Source organism: Carassius auratus, chromosome 2, assembly GCF_003368295.1.
Source record: "Carassius auratus strain Wakin chromosome 2, ASM336829v1, whole genome shotgun sequence".
NCBI lineage: Eukaryota > Metazoa > Chordata > Actinopteri > Cypriniformes > Cyprinidae > Carassius > Carassius auratus.
This window is the reverse complement of record NC_039244.1, coordinates 7359753-7368345: the sequence shown is the minus strand read 5'-3', so window position 1 is coordinate 7368345 and position 8593 is coordinate 7359753.

The following is an 8593-nucleotide window of genomic DNA, read 5'->3' as shown; positions in this document are numbered from 1 at the left end:
TATTGTGAACTGTATATTAAGAATAATTCTTTATAGGCTTTATGGACAGATACGTTTTGAGTGACTCTTGAAGGATCAGCACCACATCCTCTTTTACCACTGTTTAAAGAATTAATCTTACAGAACAGGTGTGAATGAATTTTGGATAGCTTGAATGGTTTTGCCGTGATGTTTTTTGAAATAATAGTAAAAAAGGAACCAGTAAAAAAAAGTGCAGCTTCTAAACACTTCAAAAAAATGTACACATAGAAGACAAGTCATTCTGAGGAAATATGCATAGTTTCATGACTATACAACATTATATGGATGACAGAAAATTAAAAAACATACATCTGATGTCACTCTGTCCCTCTGTCACTGTGTGTGTGTGTTTGTGTGTGTTTTAAGTGAATTAGGTGTGAAACTATCAGTGAGCATTTAGTCTCCAGCGCCAACATTTTACAGAACTGCCACTTTCCTGGAGTCTCAGAATTACAATGTGCCAGGTTCCAAAGATTCCAAAAGATGATTTAATTAGAATACCATGAAGTATTGTGAAATACTATATATTAAGACTTTATATATAGGCTTAATGAACAGATTAGAGTGACTCGTGAAGGACCAGCACCACCTTCTCTTGTTCGATGGTTTGAGGAATATATCTTCCAGAATCCGGGATTAAGATTTAGGAGCTCATTTTTATTCCACCTCCTTTCCTGAAAGTCTGTCTTGCAGAATTGACTAAAAATTAATCTTCACATTAATTCCTAATTCTTTTGCAATTCTTTTGTCAGTTCTTCTTGACCTGTTTTTCTCTTCCAGCTTTCCTGGACTATTGTATAGCACTCATAAATGATTAAATAAAAAATAATGGTAGTTATTAAGATTGATATGGTTTGGAATTGGTAAAATGTGCTTGGAAAAAAATCACAATAAAACAATGTTTTAATGTTTAAGTTTGGAATATTAACTGACATGAATGAATGCTATATAAATATTGTTCATGTTAACATAATGTTTATAAATGAAATCTTATTGTAAAGTGTTACTAAAGTTATATATATATATATATATATATATATATATATATATATTGTTCTGTGAATGTGATTTTAAAGTCTAGATGATTCGGATTAACCCTTTAACTGCCAGATCAAGTTCAAGTTCTAGTTCAAGTTCAATTTATTTGTATAGCGCATTTACAACAGCCTCCTGGCTGACCAAAGTGCTTTAACATAAGAGCAAGAATATTACACATACATAAAAATAGACCAGACAAAAAATTTAAAACCACCCATTTCAAAATGTAGCATAACACAGTAGTCAGTACACTAAGGAAAATAAAAAAGGTTTTAGCAAAGATTTAAAAATAGACAAGGAAGGGGCCAGTCTGATCTCTAAAGGCAGGGTATTCCAGAGTCGTGGCCCAGCCACTGCAAATGCACGCTCCCCTCTACGCTCCCCTCTATCCTTTAAAACCTCACTGCCAGAGGGATATTGTGAATGCATGTGCCCGCTGGGCACAGTTTACCTGATGCCACCGGGGTGGTGATGGCATTGGTGGCTTGAGCCCGCCATCGCTGCTTGCAGCTATATTTATTAGGGCTCAAGCCCAAAGGGCGAGAGGCCTATTGTTTTCCTTAGGATTATTTTTTATTATTATTATTATTATTATTATTATTATTATTATTTTTTTCCAACGTCTCGGGGGCTTTTGGGGCCCTTAACGTGCTTAAAAAGTCTTGAAAATTGGCACACAGATTGGAACCTGCGGCCATTAGGGCCGGGCAGAGACTGATACACGGGCGTGGCACAGGGGCTCTACAGCGCCCCCTGGAATATGGAGGGCCATATATCATACATTCTTGCTCGTAGACGAATGAAACTCGGTACACATATAAATCTCATCAATCCAAACAACTTTTGTATTGCATATCATAGGCTCCGCCCAACAGGAAGTTGGCTATTTAGGGTTTAGTATTCAAATTTTTCGTCAAAGTTGTGGGGGCTTTTGGGGTCCTTAACATACTCAAAAACTCTTGAAAATTTGCGCACACTTTGGAATCTGTGGCCTTTAGGAGCCTGCAGAGGCTGGGACCCGGGCGTGGCACAGGGGCTCTACGGCGCCCCCTGGAACACAGTCAGAAATGTTGATGTATAGCTCACACATACTTGCACATATTCATATGAAACTCAGTACACATATAGATCTCATCGTGCCGAACAACTTTCGTATTGCATGTCATAGGCTCCACCCAACAGGAAGTCAGCTATTTAGAGTTATGTAAAAAGCGCATGCTCTGGAATTTGAAATACTTGTCATAGGTTTTTTTCTCGATTGCCGCCAAACTTGGTCAACATGATCTCAAGACACTGGGGATGAAAAATTGCCAGGGGATTTTTGATATCTCGAACGGTTTGCTCGTGGCGAGGCGTTGAAATTATGGCGAGAAATGAGAAACAGGAAGTGTCTAATACCGTCCACATACATTTCCTGATTTTAATCAAACTTCATCAGATTATTCGTTGTATGATGTCGATCGCATATATGTGACTATTAGGAGTCAAAGTTATAGCGCCACCAACTGGCAGAAGGAAGTGTGTCATTTTCAAAATGATTTGAATTCAGCATCTTATTATTACTCGATTTGCTTCAAACTTCATCAGAATAATGTTAAAACACAGCCGATATAAATCTGCAAGGGGGATATTGATATCTAAAAAATTGTTGGCGTGGCAACATGTCAAACTGGAATACTTCTCAGGTGATTTTGAGGCAAATAACATACTTAGAATTTCACAAAACTCTGAACACACATCAGTATTTCTGATAGGAACTTAAATTGTGAATGGATTTTGGATAGCTTGAATGGTTTTGCCGTGGTGATTTTTTTAAATGACCTTACAAAGGGAATCATTATTGTATTTTTAAATTGCAGCTTCCAAACACGTCAAAGAATTTTTTCATACAGATGAAAAAGTCATTCTGAGGAAATATGCATAGTTTAACGACTTTACAACACTGTATGGATAACAGAAAATTAAAAAACTGTCAGACATCTCATCTCACTCTGTCCCTCTGTTTGAGTATATGTGCTTCAGACTTCCATTGTCTGAGAGAAATTGCGCCCCTACAGGTTCAATTCCCGAACTTTTACTTTCACTTTTAAATCGGTTAAAAATACAAACAAATACTTAGATTTAATTCACACTCACAAGCTAAACCAACATATCTGATTATTACCGGTTCAGGGCTCATGGATAAATTATTTCTGGCCAGAGATATGTGAGAAATAGGAGAGATGAATCACCGCTGTGATCACGAGCGTCTGGAGTAAAGCGAATTTATTCCTGTTTTAAAGCTTTTAAAAATAAATTATTACAGCGATATCACACAATCAACCAATTAGAACACACCAAGAGCTAAATTAAGATGTTTTTGAACTGTTTGTGTGAAAATGAAATATTTGTGGCTGCCTATCTGAAATCACCGCCTCCGATCAGCGCGTACAGTGTCCAGCTCAAAACAAACGAATTTATTCTTGTTTAAGAGCTTTTTTAAATAAAATATTACCACAAATGCACACAATAAACCCATTGTAACACAACAAGAGCTAAATGCAGGTGTTTGTGACCTGTTTAAGTGTGCAAGACTATTTGAAAGCGCGACTGGCAGAATAACATATCTCTCTCGAGCTGCAGGATTCTGGCTTTCGTCGTACGAACGAACACATCACGGACAAGATTATTTCAAAATACATAATAGCTTGGCGAATATAAACGAAAACAGCCACGTGAACATAAACTGGATCTACTGGATTTGAATATTAAAGTGACCACATTTACCACTTGTTTCTGTCTTCAATTTTAATCTATATAAAAAAGGAAACTCATTCGACTTGGCTGCTTTTTTAATGTGTGCGTATTTATTTATTTATCTTTTTATACATTTTGTATAATTTCATAGTTTGTGTATTACAATTATAAAAACAAAAATAAAATTAGCCACTCACATAGAAATAGCTTAGGCCTTAACCTTTTTCTGACAGTTTTAGGGATTTTTAAAAATCCTAAAAAAACCTTATTTGTGCTGCAAATAATTATTTCAAACTCATTTGATACTGACCTATGACATCCTGTGACATTATATTTATTTGAATTTACATAATCTCATGGATGTAACAGTAAATCTGTTCAGCTCACAGATCAATACTAAGCTGTAATGCAAGCAGAACTTTCACAAATGCTTATGAGTCATTTAAGGATTTGATAACACTGTAAAAGAATGTCTAATTTGTTAACATTAGCAAATTCATTGATAACACTTTATAATAACTGCACTCATTATTAAATAGTCAGTTCATGCTTTATAAAGCCTTGTCCCAATATCAATAGTCAGTAGTAAGCAGTTTATAAATACAGCTATAAATAGCTTGTCCTTGGTTTATAAGCACATTTATTAAAAATGAGAGTAAGTTATCTTCCTATGAAAAATAAAAGATAAAAATAAACAAACAACAACACAGATTGATACAGAACTCAGAAATTTTATTGTGGATTTATGATTAAGCCTGCAAATGAATTCATACTCCTCCTCATACTACTCCATACTCCTTTTTCAACATTATGCCTATATACTGAGATGTTAAATTGTGAATGGGTTTAGGATAGCTTAAATGGTGTTGCCATAGAGATTTATTAAAGTAACATAAAAAAATACAATAGTTATTTTACTATATCTTTACAATTTTTCATTCTAAATCTTCATAATTTTTTATATAAGTAGAAGTCCTCATTTGAAGGAAGCACAGTAAGTTTCATAGCTTTATCATTTTCAAGAGCCAGCATAAAATTTAAACTATCATAACTTATAAATCAAGCTTGCAATTCTTAGTACCTATAATGGCCACCAGAGGGAGCTATAGGATTACTTTTAAATAATTATTGTAGAAACGAGTATGATTTAAATCATTTATAGAAATCTTTCAAAAAAAAATGAATTGTATATATTTTACTGATAAAATGACCCTCACTTAATTAGAATAACAAGCTGAAGTATTTTGAACTGTATATTAAGAATAATTCTTTATAGGCTTTATGGACAGATAACGTTTTGAGTGACTCTTGAAGGTTCAGCACCACATCCTCTTTTACCACTGTTTAAAGAATTAATCTTACAAAATAGGTGTGAATGAATTTTGGATAGCTTGAATGGTTTTGCCGTGATGATTTTTTGAAATAATAGTAAAAAAGGAACCAGTAAATGTCTTTTTATTTTTTTAAAGTGCAGCTTCTAAACACTTAAAAAAAAAAAATGTACACATAGAAGACCAGTCATTCTGAGGCATATTTCCTCAGAATGACTGGTCTCATGACCATAGTTTCATGACTATACAACACTGTATGGATGATAGAAAATTAAAAAAAAACTATCATACATCTGATGTCACTCAGTCCCACTGTCACTGTGGGTAATGTGTGTGTGTGTGTGTGTGTGTGTTAAGTGAATTAGGTGTGAAACTATCAGGGTGCATTTAGTCTCCAGCGCCAACATTTTACAGAACTGCCACTTTCCTGGAGTCTCCAGAATTACTCGGTGTCAGGCTCTGAGAGACTTAAGATTCCAAAAAATGATTTAATTAGAATACCATGAAGTATTGTGAAATACTATATATTAAGTCTTTATATATAGGCTTTATGAACAGATTAGAGTGACTCGTGAAGGACCAGCACCACCTCCTCTTGTTCGATGGTTTGAGGAATATATCTTCCAGAATCCAGGATTAAGATTTAGGAGCTCATTTTTATTCCACCTCCTTTCCTGAAAAGTCTGTCTTGCAGAATTGACTAAAAATTAATCTTCACATTAATTCCTAATTATTTTGCAATTCTTTTTGTCAGTTCTTCTTGACCTGCTTTTTTCTTCTTCTTTTCTGACCTCATGACCCAGTCAGTATTTTTTGTACAATGGTCAAGTCTTAACTTATCCATTTCTGTATTGCATTTGTGTTTGATATTTCTCATGGGTATTTCATAATTTTCGACCTTACAGTTTGAGTTAAAAGTCTATTTTAGCGCATTTCATCTGTAAAAGAAAACATGCCCAATAATTCTGCACACATGAATATAAGGAGTTTTTCTCTTCCAGCTTTCCTGGACTATTGTATAGCACTCATAAATGATTAAATAAAAAATAATGGTAGTTATTAAGATTTATATGGTTAGGAATTGGTAAAATGTGCTTGGAAAAAAATCACAATAAAACAATGTTTTAATGTTTAAGTTTGGAATATTAACTGACGTGAATGAATGCTATATAAATATTGTTCATGTTAACATAATGTTTATGAATGGAATCTTATTGTAAAGTGTTACTAAAGTTATACATATATATTGTTCTGTGAATGTGATTTTAAAGTCTAGATGATTCGGATTAACCCTTTAACTGCCATATCCTTTAAAACCTCACTGCCAGAGGGATATTGTGAATGCATGTGCCCGATGGGCACAGTTTACCTGATGCCACAGGGGTGGCGATGGCACTGGTGGCTTGAGCCCGCCATCGCTGCTTGCAGCTATATTTATTATTATTTTTCTTCAAGGTTTCGGGGGCTTTTGGGGCCCTTAACGTGCTTAAAAAGTCTTGAAAATTGGCACACAGATTGGAACCTGCGGCCATTAGGGCCGGGCAGAGACTGATACACGGGCGTGGCACAGGGGCTCTACAGCGCCCCCTGGAATATGGAGGGCCATATATCATACATTCTTGCTCGTAGACGTATGAAACTCGGTACACATATAAATCTCATCAATCCAAACAACTTTTGTATTGCATATCATAGGCTCCGCCCAACAGGAAGTTGGCTATTTAGGGTTTAGTATTCAAATTTTTCGTCAAAGTTGTGGGGTGCTTTTGGGGTCCTTAACATACTCAAAAACTCTTGAAAATTTGCGCACACTTTGGAATCTGTGGCCTTTAGGAGCCTGCAGAGGCTGGGACCCGGGCGTGGCACAGGGGCTCTACGGCGCCCCCTGGAACACAGTCAGAAATGTTGATGTATAGCTCACACATACTTGCACATATTCATAAGAAACTCAGTACACATATAGATCTCATCGTGCCGAAAAACTTGCGTATTGCATGTCATAGGCTCCACCCAACAGGAAGTCAGCTATTTAGAGTTATGTAAAAAGCGCATGCTCTGGAATTTGAAATACTTGTCATAGGTTTTTTTCTCGATTGCCGCCAAACTCGGTCAACATGATCTCAAGACACTGGGGATGAAAAATTGCCAGGGGATTTTTGATATCTCCAACGGTTTGCTCGTGGCGAGGCGTTGAAATTATGGCGAGAAATGAGAAACAGGAAGTGTCTAATATCGTCCACATACATTTCCTGATTTTAATCAAACTTCATCAGATTATTCGTTGTATGATGTCGATCGCATATATGTGACTATTAGGAGTCAAAGTTATAGCGCCACCAACTGGCAGAAGGAAGTGTGTCATTTTCAAAATGATTTGAATTCAGCATCTTATTATTACTCGATTTGCTTCAAACTTCATCAGAATAATGTTAAAACACAGCCGATATAAATCTGCAAGGGGGATATTGATATCTAAAAAAATTGTTGCCGTGGCAACATGTCAAACTGGAATACTTCTCAGGTGATTTTGAGGCAAATAACATACTTAGAATTTCACAAAACTCTGAACACACATCAGTATTTCTGATAGGAACTTAAATTGTGAATGGATTTTGGATAGCTTGAATGGTTTTGCCGTGGTGATTTTTTTAAATGACCTTACAAAGGGAATCATTATTGTATTTTTAAGTTGCAGCTTCCAAAGACGTCAAATAATTTTTTCATACAGATGAAAAAGTCATTCTGAGGAAATATGCATAGTTTCACGACTTTACAACACTGTATGGATAACAGAAAATTAAAAAACTGTCAGACATCTCATCTCACTCTGTCCCTCTGTTTGAGTGTGTGTGCTTAGACTTCCATTGTCTGAGAGAAATAGCGCCCCTACAGGTTCAATTCCCGAACTTTTTACTTTTACTTTTGAGAAATAGGAGAGATGAATCACCGCTGTGATCACGAGAGTCTGGAGTAAAGAGCTCAGAAAAAACTAATTTATTCCTGTTTTATAGCTTTTTAAAAATAAATTATTACAGCGATATCACACAATCAACCAATTAGAACACACCAAGAGCTAAATTCAGAATGTTTTTGAACTGTTTGTGTGAAAATGAAATATTTGTGGCTGCCTATCTGAAATCACCGCCCTCCGATCAGCGCGTACAGTGTCCAGCTCAAAACAAACGAATTTATTCTGTTTAAGAGCTTTTTTAAATAAAATATTACCACAAATGCACACAATAAACCCATTGTAACACTACAAGAGCTAAATGCAGGTGTTTGTGACCTGTTTAAGTGTGCAAGACTATTTGAAAGCGCGACTGGCAGAATAACATAATCTCTCGAGCTGCAGGATTCTGCTTTCGTCGTACGAACGAACACATAACGGACAAGATTATTTCAAAATACATAATAGCTTGGCAATATAAACGAAACAGCCAGTGAACATAAACTGTTGAGAAATAAAA